Genomic DNA, 19,420 nt, shown 5'->3' with positions numbered 1-19,420 from the left:
AGACGGTAAATTTCTCGTAAATTTTGTGAAAGGTGCACAAGACGAGAAACACTAACCTAACGATCACAAAGCTGCATATTGCGTATAAAGCACTTAGATAGAAAGCATATTAAGACAGATTCAAGCGTGCGTGGTAGTCAGCTGCAGTCGACGAACGCTTCTAGCATACCTCACGTTCCATACTTGCATAACTATCACAAAGTGTCCCCAAACACAAGGGTATACTGCAGCTTTCATCGCGTTAAAATGTGCTATAAATTTCTCTACACTTTTATAACAAATGTTTTCGCCAGGCACGGCTGGAACTCAAGCTTAAACAGCTTAGCTATTAAAATGTCTCCAATCCATGCTGTGAAGGTGCTTGGACAGCGAAGCTCGAAACGGCAAACTAGAACGATTACTCATTGCGACGTAGGTTGAAATTACTCACGTTCGCGACATTCACATGAACTTTACCTAATTATTAGCCTAATACGTTTCGACGGCCTGCAACTTGACTTGCGGGGCTACTTCGTGCACCTATAATGGGTGGACCCGAGAGAAGAGAAATTCGGCGCGCATCGTATGTGCGCTGCTGTTTGAGGCGTCCTCACTATACGTGGCTTCCCATAGCATTGTCACAACACAAGTCATATGCTAGGTGGTGTTCTTTTACGTAAAAAATTGTAGTTACATCACTCCCAGCTCTGTATGCTACAGTCAAGCTGCCGTCGCCGCGTCAGCTTGCGCAACAGTAATCTTTACGGGGAAGGGTATGCGGGGAGAGCTACGTGCTTCAAATTGCATGTAGGCGCAGAAGCGCCTTATCATCAGTGATGTGGTTCGGATGCTTGTTTTGAGCTTTTGCTTCATTGAAGCTTAAGCTGTTCTGTATGTTGTATGCGTGATTCTAAATAATGTGCCACTGTTCGCTTCACTTTCCTAAGTGCGTGTAGCCTCTTACGGGGGTGTGAGCCATACCATTTGGGGGTATCAACCATTGAAGATGATAGTTTTGTGTCGACGTTACGCCATGAGAGAACACTGGGATCCTAGCGATAGAACAGCTTCGCTGTAAAGCATCCCACATTTTCATTCAGGATAGCTTGAACTGGGGAAGAGAAAGCATAAACACCTTATTTACCACATAAAATAAGACAGAACACAACAATCAGTGTTAAACTCGACCTACCGGACTTTTCTCATTTTCTCTACCGCACGTGGGCAAATGCGAAACCATCGCATGTGGAAGCTACTCTGGTTCACTATATGTTTCAGGAAAATAAAAGCGCTGTCAAACGCTTCCGGACTACTCAGCGTATTCACGCATGTGCAGAAGCTCCGCCGTCGGAGCTTTAACTTCACTGCGACAGAAAGTGGACAGTGAGTACACGCCCGACGACACGCCGCGTGGTAAACATTAAACGCGGATCTAAGTTAGATATACGTCTTTGGTGGATCGCCTGTTTTTCAAATGCTCTTGCTTGAAGAACGTGTTTTACGGCACCCCTAGTTGCAGACTTTGTCTTCACAGCGCTGCTGCACAACTGCTTCGCTCCTTCCCCTCCCAGGTGACCTACCTGACTCGAGCGCCTCTGGTGCTGCGCTCCAGGCTGCACATCAGTTCGCTTGCCCATCGGGAGGATCGAGTCGACGCCAGCCAACAAAGGCGATGACGGATGGGCGCTATGCTGTAGCATTTTATTCTATGAACTAACCTAGTATTAATACTGCTATGCAAATGGCGTGCAGGAAGTAAGCCGAGCACTAACGTCGAGCACTCATTGTATGTGCGAAGGAACTGCTCGCCAGTTGTTTTAACTACGTGTGCCCTGTTGAAAGCCACTTTTGGAAAGTTCTTAGTGCTCCGATGCAGCACGTTTACTCTGTGTGACACGAGCACATTGAACGTGTTCAGTCACAAGAGTGGCATGACCCATTCGGATGCACGCGTTTTCACGCAAGTGTAGTCGACATGACAGAAACAGTTATTCAATGAAAACAGTTGGCAGCACTCTGTTCGTTCTTAGGATGCGTAATCTGAGCCAGGAAATAACAAATTTTGTCGGAAATTACCCGCTTCAATTAAAGAGAACAGAAGCAATCAACATAATCCCACGGAATAAATTTTATGTTAGTATCACTGGGAATGTAAGAGCAGACGTAATTGCTAACCCTGTATTAGCGAACGAAACAAGCAGCCAACCAATCAACAAATATGTGGGAGTTCAATCAATCAATCAAAGGGAAACCGACACCGAAGTTGTGACGGGCCACCTGCACTTACATTCCGCCTTCAACCCTACAGGGATAACGGGGTTGTCGCAGTACCAATCAGTCAGTTTACTCGACGGGACACTGCACGTGATATTCGTAATATGTGCACCACTTTCGTGTGTCGAATATAAATAATTTTATCAAGAAATGGCTCTCATTCAAAAAAGTTTTGCAGGACCCATACACTGTGGAATTTGGTGAACGCAAAAAGGCTTCATGGACCAGCAAAGCAAAATGGCGTACTACGACAAGTGGCACTCTACAGATTCAAGTGATGAACGCATCCCTTAACCACCACGATGGACCTTGCAGATGAAGCGGAATTCTCATTCATTATTAAAACGTTTTGAATCACCATGCACGGCGACCTTGATCTCGGAGAAACGTGCCAGGGCACTGCAGTTCAATTTGAGACGCGTAGTGACTACGGCGACAAACACGTCTCGTAACTTCTTCAATCCTTAGCTAAAAGATATGCGCGTTGACTTTTTATGACTTAATATTTGCCATGCAGCGCACCTAACGCCCCAGTTGTCCCAAAGGGCTAGCTTGGGCGAGGGAAATTGGTGAAGGTGTATAATTCCGCCTTCATGTATTTATCCATTATTTCACCACCATCCGAAAAGTGCACTCACGGAGTTTATTCCGCCCGGCGTCGTTTGCAGCTGCGGTTCAGAAACTGAGCTGCTTCTTCCGAAAAGAAACGGACCGAAGTAGCCGTGGCTGCGTTTCAGTGCCGAATGCATTTTCCCGGGGTTTGCCCTTATTTTCTCAGCAGTGAAACTGCACAGTTGTTGTTCACACAGGCCACAGATAGACGGGCTTCGGCGTCTTCAGCACTTCCGTCCGAGCGCTGAGCTTCCTTTGAGGCAACTCCAAATGCCTCACCATTTGGCAAAGCTGTACTGTCTGTGAAGGAAATACAGGCGAAATAATTAGATGTGAATAGTTGACCACTATCTCGAAATTTAGTCCACCTTTCCGGTGAACAATAAAAAAGGGACATGATGGTGGACGCAACATATATTTCCACCTACTCTGGCTGTACCACAGCACCGAGCATCATGGCTGCTTCGCACAATTACTAGCTCGAATTACAGAGCTAATGGCGAAGTCTTCCAATGTTGTTGTGGTACATCAAGAAAAATACGATGCAGTTTAAAAGCACCTGTTGTTATCTATATGAAACGAAGGCGCCGAAAAGCGGTTAAAAAATGCTGTAAAACGTCTCGCCTGCACCGCGCTTTTCGCGGCTATAATGATTACAGACCTGACCGGAAGAGTAGGAGAAGACCATCCACCACGGGATCCACGAGACAGCGATTTTAATTTCTTTCCGGAATCAGCCCAAACTTACGTACACTTTATGCGGGACCGACCACCATTGCTATTGCTCAGTCACGAAAACTGTCCCATCGCTCCCCCTCCTCCACACTACTCTTCTCAAGAAAGCAGCCGAGCAGTCGTGCGTAACCCCAATAAACAAGGCATGGAAAGGCTTTAAGAAATGAATTATAGCGCTGTTTGTTCCAATGAGGTCATTCAGTACCATTTGCTTCCCATTGCGTAAGTCCGCAAATAACAAAACTCACCACTTGCACATCTCGAGGGGCGGTATCTTAATTTCTTACGCGAGTGCTTTGCTGTGTGTGAGCTATGGAGCAACACAGCAGCAGCAGTAGCAGCAATGCTCTGCTAACCGTGAAAGGGTTCCCACAGAAAGCTTTGCTTCAATACCCTTATAGAGCGAGAGCTCTACTACTCCAGCTAAGGCCCAGAAAAAGCCTGGTTCTGTAAATCTGACCTTCAAGCTCAGCCAAGGTCAAACTGGGACTTAGCCTGCCACTACGCGCTGCTGCAGCGCACGCCGCGTGGGCGCCCATATCCTGAAAGCGATTTGCTATGTGGACAAAGAGCGCCGTCGCGCGGGCCTCATTTTCAAAGCGATCAGCGATGTGTACAAAGTGCGCCGGTGCTGGTAGCTTCGTATGCAGTGTGCTTTCAACGCTTAGTTTGCGTTGAAGCGAAACGCAACATGCAGGTCAATTCGCGCGTTGCTGCTGCCGCGCCTAGCAGCGTCTGTGCGTTGTGATGCAATTGTAGGTGCGGTAGTTGCTAACGGCGCTGAGCAGCGTCTGTGTCCTTTGACAAAGCAACCAAAACCAGGCTATCGCTCGGCAAACTTGGTTTGTTCAAGAGGGGAAACTCGGGGAAACCTGGCTACAGGAAATACGCCACGCTAGTATTGATGTCGTCGGTTAGTTAATAATACTACTAATAATAATTTATTACATGATACATCAATACATGATAGGCCTGTCAAAGCGGCATTGGGCTTGAACGGCAGAGCCGACAGGCAGCGTTTACAAAACTGCTATATCGCGGACATCACGTAATACACAGGAACGTTACAACCAGCAGCGGAAACAAAATAATGTGAAATGAAGTTGACAGACAATGTTTTATTTTTTGTTCTTTCCGCTAAACCTAAAAAAAGTTTTGCATATAAATGAACGGACATTTTTCTACTTATTTGTTGTGCGTTGCCTAGCGATAGGCCTATGACGCGCCAGATGCATGCGTGATGCGCCAGACACGCCACCAAAGCGAGCGAAACCGGCTGCGCATGTGAGCGCTCGCCTGTTCGGGGACCCGTCCGCGCGGTCATTTTTTTACAGTGAGTGAGTGAGTGAGTGAAATAACTTTATTGAGGTCCAGAGACGACGCAGGGGACACCCCGCGCCACCCGGCTAGTCCCACGTAGGGACCGGCAAGCCGAGCTTGACGGTCCGATCGCGGGCACTCTCGACGGCCAGGGTTTGGTCGTTGAGTTCGGGGCTGCCCAAAAGCGCAGCCCACCTATCCTCGCTGAAGGCGGAGCTGATGGCTTCACACCCCCACAACACATGGTTAAATGTTGCCGTTAGTCCACAGGCAGGGCAGTCCGCTCTGGGATACCTTTCAGGGTATATAGCGTGAAGAACCGCAAGGTTAGGATACGCACGAGCTTGTAAAAGTCGAAGGGTCACCGCCCGCGCCCTGCATAAGGCAGGGTGCGGGAGGGGGAATACCCGTCTTGACAGATAATAATGCTTAGTGATCTCATTACACGTCATCAATGGTTCCCCGCGGGGTAGGGGGACTGCGGAGGTGGCGCGGTCAGTGAGTCCTCGCGCGGCCTCGTGCGCGCTGTCGTTAGGGTTAGAGGGAGAGCCCTCAGTCGACCCGAAGTGAGCGGGAAACCAAATGAGAGAATGCGGAGAGATACTTTTCAAGCTTTGGAGAATGCGAAGGGCCTGAGGGGAGACCATCCCGGTTTGGTAGGCCTTAATGGCCGCCTTAGAATCGCTATATATTACCTCTCTGCGACCATCGAGCACAGCCAGCGCGATTGCAACCTGTTCGGCTTCGAAGTGCGTACTGTAGCGCAGCAAGTGATCCTGGAATTAGAGTCGACGATGGAGATGGCGAACGCGTCTTGTTGGACATATGCTGCGGCATCCACGAAGCTTGCCTCAATGTGGTTGTTACGGACATGTTCGAGTAGAGCTCTACCCCTGGCCCGACGTCTGCCGACGTTGTGTGCGGGGTGCATATTGCGGGAAATGGGCGCGATGTGTAGTTGAGATCTGATGTCGCTGGGAATCTGCACGGCGTCGGGGCAGTGGTCGTCAGGGTAGAGGTCCATCTCATCGAGTATCTTGCGGCCCGCCGGGGTGCCGGATAGCCTGAGCAGCTGTGAACGCTCTTGCGCCTCTATTATTTCGTCGAGCGTGTTGTGCACTCCGAGTTTTAACAGGTATTCGGTGTGAGTGCTCACAGGTAAGCCGTGGGCAAGCTTGAAGACCTTTCTGATGAGGGAATTTAACTTGTTCCTCTCTGCAACATGCCAATTAAGCATGGCTGCTGAGTATGAAAGGTGGCAGAGCACAAAAGCGTGTATAATGCGGATGAGATTGTCCTCCTTGATTCCCCGGTGCCTGTTGGCGATCCTCCGGATGAGGCCGAGAGCACTCTCCGTTTTGGCGATGATCCTTCTGAGTGCGGCACCATTGGCACCGTTAGACTCGATATACATCCCCAATATTCGGAGCGAGTCCACTTAGCCTGTTTCTTGGGCTCTCGGTGTACTCTTGCGTTCCTTCTGCACTTCGACACGGCACTACGACACTATTGGACTACGGCAAGGTGAGAAATTTTCTTTGACACTCTGGGACGCATTTAGGATTACGGCGCGGAACGGAGACTTGTGGCGCACTTAACGAAATACAGCTCGGCAGACCTGGCGCAGTTAGGTTGAGTAAATGAATCGTACTGGCACATGTTTGCGACGCTTTCTGTGGGCCCCATCATTATTGTAACTTAATTTCGGTATTTTTGAGGCACTCTGGCCGCACAGGGCGCTGTGACGCAGTTAGCGAGAACCAGCTCGGCCGTGGTGCGCAGTTATTTTCGCGTGTGTACTGCATCTTACTAGGTGAAGTTTGTGGGGCTTTCTCTGACGCACAATATTACTGAAAAGTAATTTCGCTACATTTGGGGGTACATTGGGGCATGCTGGTCGCACAGGGCGCTGTGACGCAGTTAGCGAGAACCAGCTCGGTCGTGGTGCACAGTGTACTCCAAATTACTAGAAGTTTGTGACGCTTTTTATGGTCCCGCAACAACATATACCTGTTTTTCGGTGCTCACGCGCTTGTCGAAAACGCGACGAGCGAATTGGCACTGGTTGTGTCGATAACAACTTCACGACTGGCAAGGTGAGAACACAACAGCCGCAAGTGTCAAGAGTGATAACACGGGAGTGTGTTGCTTACGCCGGCAGCTATACACGCAAAAGTTAACGCCGAGGAGCTCTCCCGGGAACAGTGGATGGACTGGTGCGTGTCGCTTGGCCCACCTTCTTCGTCCGCGTCGATCTGGCGAACGTTCCGGATCATTTAATTAGTGGTCGCACGCTAATCCCGGCTGCGGAGGCCGTATTCCGATGGAGATGAAATGCAAAAATGCCGGTATGCGTGCGTTGTAGTGCTCGTTACAGAACCCCAGGTGGTCCCGATTAATCCGGAGCCCTCAACTACGGCGTGCCTCATAATCAGAACTGCTTTTGGCACGTAAAACCCCAGAAAGAAAAAGAAGTAGTGGTCGCACGCTGGAACCAGCAGCCAGTACATGCCTGTCTACTGGATGTACACCAAGCCAGTTCGCACCATAACTAGCGAGGGCTTTTTTCGTAGCGTACGATCGGGCCCTGCCCCAGTTCGACGGTCCGCATAACCTTCCTTCGGAAGTTGTCGCAACTACCAGTCAGTCAGACATCAAAGGTATGCAAGATAGATCCGAGATAGTCCAAATCCGGGAGAAGTCAGAAAAGAAGACCCTGTCCTCAATATTCTGTGTGCTCGCTTATTTTCCGCCGCCAACACTCCTTTCGCTTCCGCCCATCCGGCGCGTATCCACCCACCCATCCATCCATCCATCCATCCATCCATCCATCCATCCATCCATCCATCCATCGCGAATTTGTCTAATGTTGGCGCGAGTGTCCTTAAAGACCAATGCCTCTAGCTATGTGTGGCTAGGTACTGTTTTCTCACTCGAAGGATAACTTGACATTCCAATATAGAAAAGATCTTAGGGTTTCTTCCGTATTTCCATGCGCTAAGCCACAAATGGTACTCATCTGAAAATATTCGTAAATAAACGCGCGTTCTCAGGCCACTCAACTCCGCCCTTTGAACAATCATTAACTTTCTTTTTCTGATTTCATTATGTGGTGCAGGGAGTGAATATAAAACTTCATTCATAATATTTTTAGGGGCTATTGATTTTGCAACTCAAATGTTCGTGAGTTTTTCCTGTGCCCTCTCTAACTAACTTTCTGGCCAGCACAGCTTAGTAGTAGAGCAACTACCACAAGAACTAGCCCATACCGCTTGAAGTCTGCGAACTACGGCCCACTTTCTATTTCTTCAATTTGGCAGATTTCCGAGGAGACCGCTCAGACGTGCTTTGTAGATTCGTGTTTCCTTTAGGTGTAAGTCATCGTTTCATTTCATGAAGTTACGTCCAGCGGTGGAGTGCTGATAACTTTTGTGGCTATCGTGAAGTTATGCAATTTCTGGTTTATTGAGGGAAGCCTACCTGGCACCAAAAGGCCAGAAATGGCAAAGATGAGAAGGGTCAACATCAGCTTCATGGTCCTTCTGCAGAAAAAGAAATGCATCGCCACGACTCTTTAAACTTGTGAAACCTTCACATGTAAGCTCTAATATTTTGTGTATTCCTTTAAGTGTAATAATGAATACCCATGCGCAGTTCTTTGACGATATATACGAAGAAACGGAAAGAAATATCGATCGAAAAGAAAGAAGATCCTTTAGGAGTTAGCCACACGAAATGGAACATTGTTGTACATTAGGCATTTTAAGGAAAACGTTATTGCACAAAAAGCAAGGACTACTGTAATTTAAGCTCAGCGACCCATGATACCCAGGATTGCAATACAACATGTTAAAAGACAAGCTGGACCGTCCCTGGCCCTCTAATAAAAAAGGGCCCTCACGAAAGTTAGTACAAAGTCAGTCCCACTGTTACGTTCGTCTATAGCTGCTGGACTGTACATGCATTGTGTGTGGGTCAAAATTTACCATGTTAACCTTTTCACGTACCCCGCTTTTGAGTTAATGCGTCCGACTCAATTCCATTACTCAATGCCCCCTTACATTCTCCAGTTTTTACGTTTTACTCAATTTTTAAAAATCACCTGCGGCCGACGGGATATTTCTTGTAGTTGAACTGAATATTCGAAGAAGCGCACATTACTAGTACGATAAATTGATCCACATATTCACTTTATTAATACCAATTATGTATTTCACTTCTTTATTACTTTACGCTACGTATTGCCATTTATGAATTGTAGCTGATGAGCTTGCAAGAAGTGTCCGCTCGGAATTATTTCCAGGATGGCGCTAGTTTCTAGATAATATTCCCAAAATTGGCGGACGAAATACATGAGCATTTGACTTACTTCTGTGCTTCAGTGCATAAGAGAGCGTTCATTGAAAAAGTAAGTGGAACAACCGTGTACTTTTGCGGTGAGTTTGATGGCGCATATATGCAAACTGGTGTTATTATGAAAATTCATTACGAGTGAATACGCCTTGCAAACTCACCTGCTACAATCAATAAATTGCAATATGTGCCGTGAAGTAATTGATTAGGAACCTAATTAGTAAATATTGGATGGTTGTTTTCAGTAGTGCTTCGAATTCTCGGGCAATTGAGTAATGCCCGCCTCTCAGAATAAACAAGCTGAAGGAATTGAATTATATTATCTGCAATACGTGTTTTTTTTTGAAAATTCCGCAAAATCTAAGAGTGATCACACGTTATATTATACTTTCCCCTCTCTCTCCTCTCCAAGCTTTTTGCGTTCTAGACAATGTAAAATTTTACATACCAGATGGCGACTATTTTGTACTGATCTCTAGATCGTCTGAAATGAAACTGTTTCAGCGAGTGCGTGACAATGGTATGGCATATACCGGTCGAATAAGCCAACGTGACGTGCGCAAACATTTCAGTGTCCGTGACAGCTGATTGCGAGAACAGCGCACCGGCATATTCTCTGCACCTGCACCTGTGCGTTTAAAAACGGAGTGGCATGTGATGGAAGGATTCTAAACAGCGAAACGGAAAGATCGCTACATAACATGATGGCTCACCACTGCGACAACGCAATAGTTACTGATGATATTGGTTCAAGTTCAAATGGAGTATCGCAGAAAACAGTTTTTACAGGAGCGCTCAGTCACAGCAGGGCGTCTCTGAATGAACGGACCAGATGAAACTACCAATAAGCATCTTTCAGAAACCACGTTTCAGCCCGGAAGTTAAGTGGTTTTCGTATTGCATGCACTTTTCACAACAGCAGTTTGATTGTTCACTACAGCTGGAAAACATTTATTGAAAAAAAAAATGAATGAAAAGTTAAAGCTGCAAAAAATAATTCAGAACTTGCCTAAGAGGCTAAAAGATAAGGCCAGAAACAGAGGCTAGAAACCAAAGGGCAGCGGGGTGCCTCGACCCCTGCCTGTCCCCAAGGACAATACAGAAACTTATAAAGGTGTACGAATGCAGAGTCACACATTTGACAATGTGAGAAGTAATTTTAGGTTATGTTTCTCAAGAAAATCTTAGGGCTTACCTGTTTTTAGAATTTAGGGGTGATGTGAAAAATTTCTCAACGTAGAAAGCAAACAAGGTCAATGAAGATTGCAAAATTGAGGTGAAAAAAAACGCGGCATACAACACTCTCAATAATACAGAAAATCAATGCAGTGCCCATAATCTCTTACAGAAGCATATCAACCTACCAGCAACCTATTCAAAGCCACAGCTTAGGGCACTAGTATCTTATACAATTTGGTGAGACATTATCCGATAAATCAAAATATTAAACAGATGCTCGCAGGCGGTCGTCAGTAGCTGTAAGATACACCCTAAGCACACGTTTTAATTCCCGATGATTCACTACAGAGGTCTGTTCCTTTAAATTTATTCAAGAAGTGGACGATTTGATAATGTAATGTTTGTTTTCAAGTAGTTATGATTTGTGCAGCCGATGTCAGCTCTTCTTCATGCCACTGCCGACAGCCGTGTATTCTTTAATACACATTTGTGTTGCGAAACTACTGCATAATAATAAATAAATATGATAATCTTTTAGCAAGTGTTCTTTTAAAAAATAGTACATAATTCATGTATGTCCCTTATGTGATTTTAAAAAAAAGTTGATGTACACGTTTTTACAAGGCAAGCAATCTAATACAATTTCAATCAGTGGCGCAGATAAGCGTCGGCACATAAATGTTTTCATTATAAGGCCTACCGTCAGACTAAATTTATTGTGAAATAACCCCACTGGCTGCGATACGTGTGTTTCAAGTCGAAGATGGCCTCGACTTTTAATGCTACGGCTATAAAAACGAGCAAAACTCAAACTACTGTGACCGCACAACTTCAAACTAGATTTGCTGTGTTCATCCAACCCTCTTTCCGTACATTCTACTATGCTGACGAGCAGTCGTCATCATCAAGTCGTTACAGTCAGGACAGGTCCTGACCGTCCGCTTCACCATCGCCACGGAGCAAAAGAAAAAAAAAGGAAAACTGCTCTGAACTCGAGCGTCAGTGGCACGCGTCTATTCATGTCTCATGTACGTGCGGTGATGAGCAGTAGATACAAGGTAAGGTAGACGACACAAGGGCCACCTATCTAAGGAGAGTTATGAAACCTAGGCTGATATTTCTCCCTTATACGACGCACATAAGCCACATAAATACCAACAAAATTGCTCTAAAATAAACATGCTGAGACGCACAGCAAGAAGTTATTTTACAAATGATAATAAATAAGAGTATTTGAATAACTATATCAATGTCTACTTACACATTATGGGCAGACACTTTGTGTGACACTTGGAATTCCTAATTCCTTCAGAAATAACGCGCCTCACTTTCTCCGAGTGTCAAAGGTGCAATATCCAACGTTCCCTCTCTTGAAGTTTGCAGATGCATTCCACATGCACATTCGACAGAACTTGCTTCAGCATAATGAACTTTTTCAATAATACTTTGCCAACAAGCCGAGCGCTCAGTATCTGGCACAGCGCGCCATCACCAAAGGGCCACACATTTCTGTTAACCTGGCTGACTTACGTTTGAAAACCTCAAGATCAGAGTAGCATTTTTAAAAATGATGCTTGGCTTCTGTTATATCCGCACTCTATTTTTTCACAATACCTTACAGGCTCATTGAAGGGCAGTGAGTAAGATGCGTAACATTGTCCGCGCAACAGAAGAAAAGTTAGCACCAAATTAAAAATTGGAGGGCACCTAAGCATTTCTCATGAGTTGTGAATGCGAAATCATTAATTTCCAAGGTAACACCGCTGAGCAGTCCTTCGAGCTTTGCGCGACGAGTAATGTGAAATTGCCGTACGTGCTGCCCAAGCCAGCAAGCAGCACTAGCCCGCAATGTAAACGCCGCATGCAACCGAAGTCCTGCGCGACGAGAGACCGAGGAAGCAGCAGCGGCCAGTAAAGCAGCAGGCGCGCGCGCAATCTACGCCCAGTTGGGGTCAGAGAACGCGCGCTGGTTTCCGGGATGGAAAGTCAGGGTGACGTAGCGTCGTGCCGTTTCCCTTTCGCCGGCTCTGCACCATCGAGTCACGCTAGTGACGTGGCGTCACAGGAAATGGGAATTTAGGAGCCGTTTCGCTGCTGTAGACGCCGGCTTTTTCGTTCAATGGGCCATTTGATGCTTTCGCATCAAAAGGTAACAAAACAAAGGTTGCAAATAGTGCACTGACAGTTGATTATATACCCTTACGAAAGATTGTATTCAGGTTATCATGAAACGTTTCGCGGTTTCACACGGATGCAATAATGTTCCAATGGGCAATAGCGCGAAGCACTGATGATGCCTGCGTTTGACACTTTACGGGCATGAAACTCAGTCTCTTCTGAAGCCGTCGTGACGTGCGCCCAGATGCATGAATTGGCAGACGGTCAGGTTTAATGATATAACTGTATCGGTGGGACAGACATAGAGAAACGATCACATAGCGAGTTTCCTATGACTGAAGTGAAAGGTATTTTTTTATTCGGGTAATGCTAAAAAGATGATCGTACTTGCGCGTGATGAATCGGGCTGCGCTACGTTGAACAGTTTCCAACATGCTGTTCCCGTACTACTAATACGGTGACCATGTGGAATTCTAGAATTTCCGTACATTAGAAGGTATCAAGCAGGTTTCTATGCAGTTGACCAAGAGACTGAGAAGCTTAGGAAGAGATGGCTCAGGTGTATGGTGGACGCCAAGCTGGGGTATTACAAATTATGCTATTATTAATCAAAGAGCGAAACACTGAGTTAGTGCGTTTACGGCTAAAATAAGTAAGCTTGCATTTAGAGGTGTTAAGGGACATATTCCAAGTTTGCAACAACTGTAACTCATTATGCAGCGTAGACTGGCCTTCGAAAAATAATCGTGCGGTATACAATGCAGTCGTCAGCGAACCACCCTGGTATGGATTCTGTGTTAGAGGGTGAGTCATTTATATATATTAAAAAGAATAATGCACCGTGGACACTTCCTTGGGGGACACCACAAATGAAGTCGTCAAGTTTAGACGAAATGTTATTCGGTTGAGTTGTACGTGGCCAGCTGCACGCACTACCATCGTTGAATGATGATGATGATGATGATTGTTGGTATCCCCTTTGAAACGGAGCGGTGACCAACCATCCCCTTGCCTGCTTCCGTTAATAGGTATGCTATACATGTTTCCAGTCTAGCATTTCTGTATACATCTCCTTAATCCTCTTTCTCTTGCTCAAAACTTATCTGCCTATCTTGTACCGCTACCTATGACTGTAACAAATCCGCCCGTATAAATATCGTCCTTGTTTATTTTGCACCAACACTCCAAACGTATACTGCTTATCTCGACTGCTGACCAGTTGATGCTTCGTGCCGCTTTAAATCCAAGCGTCTCTGGAAGATATACGTCACCTCCGTGCCTGACTGAGTTTCACGGGTCTCTTCCTTCGCATTCCATTCGGATGCGCTGAGTGGTCTCCGAGTGTTTGCTGTAGCATACACATGCTTCATCTCGTTGCATTTGCTCCGGTGTGTTTTTTGTTCTTAGGCAACGAGCTCGAGCCTCAAAGAGCAGGGTACTTCCCTTTGTGTTATCGTACAGATTTTCCCTTATTTGTTTCTTACCATTTATGTCAATCCCCATCCCATTTTTTTTGTTTCCGTGCTATGCATCCAATTCCCTGTCTCTATTTCTATCACTTTCTTTTTGATGTCTCCTGGTTCTTTATTTCAATTACCCTGTACTTTGCTGCGAAATTGCTTAACCTCTTCCTCCTTTCTATGTCCAAGCTTTTCAGGTATAGATGTTGTGCACTTTAGCCGCCATTTATTTTTATTCATGTTGCTGAGTCTTTCTTCAAAACTAATTTTGCTCTGCGTTTCTCTGACTTCAAAAGAGGCCCAGCACATGGGAGCTTGCACTGCCTCATTTGTGTCTTTACCGTGAGCTCCCAAAGCCAACCGGCCTACTATCGTTGGTGAACTTCCAACACCGACGATATATTGATTTTAGGCACATAATGGCATTTGCGCAATTTAGCGCTGGCACCAATACAGTTTTCCAGATTCCACGCACCACCTCATATTGCTCTGTTTCAGTACTGCTGCATTCTGCTCGACCCTTTTTTTTATTAAATATTATCTTTGTGGGTGCTTGAGTACGTCTTCCCTTTGTTTATGTAAACACCGAGGTATTTATATTGCTTTACTACGGATATGACTTGCTGTTGAATTGACACCAAATAATTACTCGTCACTTCATCAAAGGCCATAATTCCTGATCTCTGTGTGGTAAACGTAAGGGCGATATTTGTCGCTGCGTTGCTAGACATAATCGCAAGTTTCTGTAAATCACTTCTATTGTCCGCTAGTAGTAATATGTCATCCGTATAAGTCAGTTCGGGGACCTTCTCTTGCACCATTTGCCCATTTCGAATATAGGATAAATCAAACCCTAAATCACTGTTTTCCCGTCATTTTTCTTTGCCCTTAACATGAAGCGTGAGCAACAATGGAGACACACGACAACCTTGCTTCAGTAATTGGTGAGCTTCCACCACTTCATTCCATTTCGGGCCTTCCGATACAACTTGTGCTCGGTTGTCGCAATATATCTCCCTTAGCAGCTCCACAAAATTGGCATCGATGCCTTCGTGCCTGACTATATCCCATAAGAAATTGGGTCCCGCGGTCGTGTTATGAGGTACATTCTGTTATGCATTTTCCTGTAAAATATTTCTATTGAAAACGTTCAAGGACTACCCACTTCGTGTGTTTGAGCCTTGTTCCGTCTCCCAGCTCGTGCTTTCAGAAAGTTGCGAATGAATCTATAAGGCTTTATTACATTCCTGAGTCCTGCAATGATAACCACTGCATAATCGTCCGCGCTGACTACTTCAGGAGCTACAGTAAAACAGCTACCATACCCTCGACCACTGCAACCGAAAGGTCACTGCACCTACTTTATTTCTTTATTATGCGGCACGGAGTGCCTTGTCTTAATATAAGCGACCGGGGACGCCAGTCCACTACGGATATCGTTGAAGAGCTTGCAGGCACTGCAGGCACTCAGCGTCCTATCATCCACAAGCGAACCGGCCTCATTTAGCACAGTAGTCGAACGATCACTAATATGATTTCTATGTGGTTTGTATCCGATCGGCAGAATTGGATTCACGCTCTACATTTTACCACTTAGGCATAGGATACCGCAATACACCAGACCACCGGCTAAAGCCTTTTCTACCATCTTTATGGTCGCCCGCCCCGGTATACGCAAGACGCGGTCCTTCCTTTTTATCACAATGACAACCTAACGGTCGCTTATAGTCTACGTCTTGAGGAAGAGGTTCGTTGGCTAGCGCGACTACATACTTTGGCGTAAGAGGTAAACTCCAATGCACACTAGGACCTGCGACATTGGTCTGCTGTTTTTCTTCTTGTGATCTAGTTTGAATTTTGGCTCCCACGTGGAGGCGTGATTTGTTTCAAAAGCTACTCACAAGCTACGAAGGACCGTATGGTGTCCTTGACTGGATTAGAAAAGTGAACTGCACTCTCGTGCGCCAACACGACCAGTGGTAGATGCTCTCCTAGTACACAACTCGCGCGAAAGTATATACGCCATGACAGGAAGCCAGTTGACTCACCCTGTGGGCTTTGTCTGCGAGTAGAGATATGTTGCGTACAAGTGTGAAAAGAGATTTGTAGATGTTAAGGGGGAAAATAGTAGAAGGCCCACTGCGCAACGGCCATATTGCTATTCGGTTCCGTTCTTCAAGTCTTGAATAACTATTTCCTTACGCTGGTTACAATATGTTATATAAATGCATATGCCTGATGTACACTTTTGCCAAGTGCTCTACCCGTTCTTGACGAATATGCAGAGGAAAGATGTAATGAACACGAAGGCGTGACAGGATACACCACGACCCACTGCAACCCTAGTTACACGCAAACCAGGAACTAGGCGCTTTCAGAAAAGACATGACGCAAGTTCAAGTAAGCAGTTTATCGCGAGCTTTGAAACTTGAATGAAAGCCTTAAGTGAGAGACGCCATTTTCGGTAGTTTCAATTAGGCCCATTATATTTTGGCCAAGATCAACGTGAGGATATTAGAGGTTTTACAACGCTGACAATTTTATATGATTCGACGTATGTTTGCACAGATCAACATTTCATGCAATTTTTTTGTCATAGCACTTTGACATATAAGAAAGAGCGGACAATATTACATACTAGGCAGAACAGCACACGTTGATTTCAACCTCGTTCTCAATGAACAAAGTAGTTGGCAGAGTAAGTGCTTCCTGTTGCTTGGTATTTTATTCGTCTATTTCAACGAAGTTCCTGCGCAATTTTGTGCGCCTATCATTGTAGAATGCGACAACGCTGTGCCGCCATATGTTCCTCTTCATGCACAGCTGCACACATGTGTTTCAGTGCGCACGCAAGCAGAGAAGTATGGTATGTGATGAAACGAGTTCAAAAAAGAAGCGGAAATATTGGGTTTAATTGTCCGTGCCCCGTTGTAGTTCTGACAAGCGTCATTCAATTGCGCTCAAGGAAATCTCGCTTTTTACTGTTTTCATGACGCACTCTGGGGTTGGCATTGGAAAAATACGAGGCCAATCAAGAACACCTCATTAGTTTTCACGAGCCTATAGCAGTTAATGTTTAGCGCAAAATAGAGAAAACTATTATTTGTTTCATCGGCATCATCATTAGGCGTCGTATTCGGCACATTCCCCCCTGAAGTAGAAGGTATGTTGAAGTTATACCAATTTGAATACCAATGAGGTGTTCACCCTAACAGTGCTCACCACTGTACAGGATCGACCACATCTAAGGTGAACACCTCATTAGTATTCAACATGGTAAAACTACAGTGTTTATTCTACTTCACGAGCGAAATGTTCGTTATACGCTGTGTAATCATGGTGTCGATAAACACAATAATGGTTTTTCGAATCATGTACTGAACATCAGCTTCTATGATGCCTTGAATGCTAATGAGGTGTTCATCTTTGATGTGGTCGACCCTGTACAGCGAACCTGATGCCGACATTAGACCTCTTAGACAACCACAACCGAATTTAGAGAACATTACACAAGCACCACCACCACAAGCGGCGTACGACACGCGCGCACACAAGTGTGTGGAAGTGCAGCATACAACATCCTCATTCTCCAGGCCCTCCACCAGGCGCAAGCGCCTTATTTAACTAAATGAATGTTGAAAAGTAGACTGCGTCAGAAAAATGCGTAAATTACGACTTACACACAAGCTGCATACGTGCTAGCTTCGTATTGTTATTCCAATATACAAAAAAAACATAAATACGTTACGCGTAAACTGAAAGACAATACGCTTTTCCAGCTGCCGTTTGAGGTCTGCCGAGTGCCTGCGGTCGCTAGGTGGGGGTACCGTTCTTGGACAGCGTTCGCAATAATGTCGATTACAGACGCAGCACATGCTGCCGATGTGCGGCAGATGCAACGGGTATATAGGGTGGCAGTGCCGTTTTGGCACAGTGTTTGCCATAATGTCGATTCCGGTCGGAGCACACGCTGTGCGACAGATGCACCGTGCAGAGCACCCACGCATGAAAGGCGTGTGCGCACGTTCCTCACATGCGCACTCACGTGTGTGGAAGTTCAGCATACATCGTCATTCGTGAATGCCCTCCGCCTAGCGCAAGAGCATTATTGAAGTAATTGTATTTGTCAAAGTAAAATGCGCAATAAAATCGTAAAGTGCGACTTGCAGACAACTTGAGGACGTGATAGCTTGGGATTGTAATTTGAATATACGAGAAAATATCATTCTGTTATGCATAAACTGAAACCCTACAGCTGGCCTTTGATTTCTGTGAAACAATTCCGACCAACTACAGGCTAACAGCATCGCTGTACAACGCGGCGTGTAGAATCTATCACTAAGAAAAGCCAGCCACAAATGCTGCGGCATTGAAGCAAAAGCGTGAGCCAGCGAATTAAGAATTAAATATTCGAGAACAACATGACTACATCTTATATGTGGTAATAAATAAAATGATTGAAATACACAATAAATTGTTTATAGTAACAAATATATATTTTACATTTGTGCAATTGTGACACTTGACTAGCCCACGAAATACCACAAAGGGCACCTGCTCGCTTCGAGTGGCGCAGATAGGTGACCTCCAGAATACAGACGGTACAATTACAGCAAGCGGTTTTCGAGAATCATATGTTGGTACTTTTAAATATTACAGTAGATGCACTAGCATGCAAAATGTTTAGAATTATGCATGCCAGGGCAAAATGTCAACTTTTAAAGGCACACTTTCTAAATTTAAAGGCACCTCATATTTCATAATTTTCAAGCTTTAAGGCACATCTTTGTAGAGCTCATGAGAGAGAGCCAACGAGACGTTGATCCAGCACGAGAGCTCAAACTGAACTGAACTTTTATTTCCTCGGTTCCCAGTCAACTAAGCTCCCGCGCCGCTCGTTGCATCGCCAGACCTCGTCTTCTTTCCTAGGGCGATCGCGTCGATGTCGGTGGCGCTACATGTTCCCATTACGCAAATGAGCCGATTCGGTTGCCAAGTTTAAGGCCACCACCAGCGAGCCATAAACAAGCGTTCTCAAGCTTGCAAAGAAGCTACTAATAAATTCATATTACAACGATGCAGCATAAAATACCTGCTTACCGTGACTGGTGATTATCTACGCATAGATGCAATATATAAAGAAAATGTGGGGAGAAGTTCATTGAAGCTCCATATAATAAACCAAATAAGCCTACTATATTCTACGTCACACTAGAATATGTAGAATGCAAACATATTTGTACATTAATTTTAGCAACTAATGTTATGGCACTTATAACTTGCATTTGTGCTCAGTAAATAGTCCTCAATTGAAACAGTTAGTAGTAAATGTTTTCTATTTAGGCAAATGTGTAGTCTGATTTGCTGTTCACGTAATGTGTCTCGTACAC

The 19,420-nt window shown here is 45.3% G+C and overlaps 1 long non-coding RNA gene across 1 annotated transcript in view; it reads right to left on the bottom strand.

Annotated features, from left to right (window-relative positions):
• LOC125943903 (uncharacterized) overlaps positions 1 to 8,468 on the bottom strand; it is a 14,365-nt gene extending 5,897 nt beyond the window's left edge. The window contains exons 1-2 of the long non-coding RNA XR_007465982.1: positions 8,401 to 8,468; positions 2,562 to 3,165 (exon numbers count right to left, since the gene is read on the bottom strand). This is a non-coding gene — a long non-coding RNA (uncharacterized LOC125943903). The remainder of the gene's footprint in view (positions 1 to 2,561; positions 3,166 to 8,400) is intronic.
• Between the last annotated feature and the right edge of the window lie 10,952 nt (positions 8,469 to 19,420).

The sequence above is a fragment of the Dermacentor silvarum genome, chromosome 3 (genome assembly GCF_013339745.2).
Source record: "Dermacentor silvarum isolate Dsil-2018 chromosome 3, BIME_Dsil_1.4, whole genome shotgun sequence".
In the NCBI taxonomy this organism is placed as follows: domain Eukaryota; kingdom Metazoa; phylum Arthropoda; class Arachnida; order Ixodida; family Ixodidae; genus Dermacentor; species Dermacentor silvarum.
The sequence above is the reverse complement of the archived record's forward strand: the minus strand, read 5'-3'. Positions and strand labels throughout refer to the sequence as shown.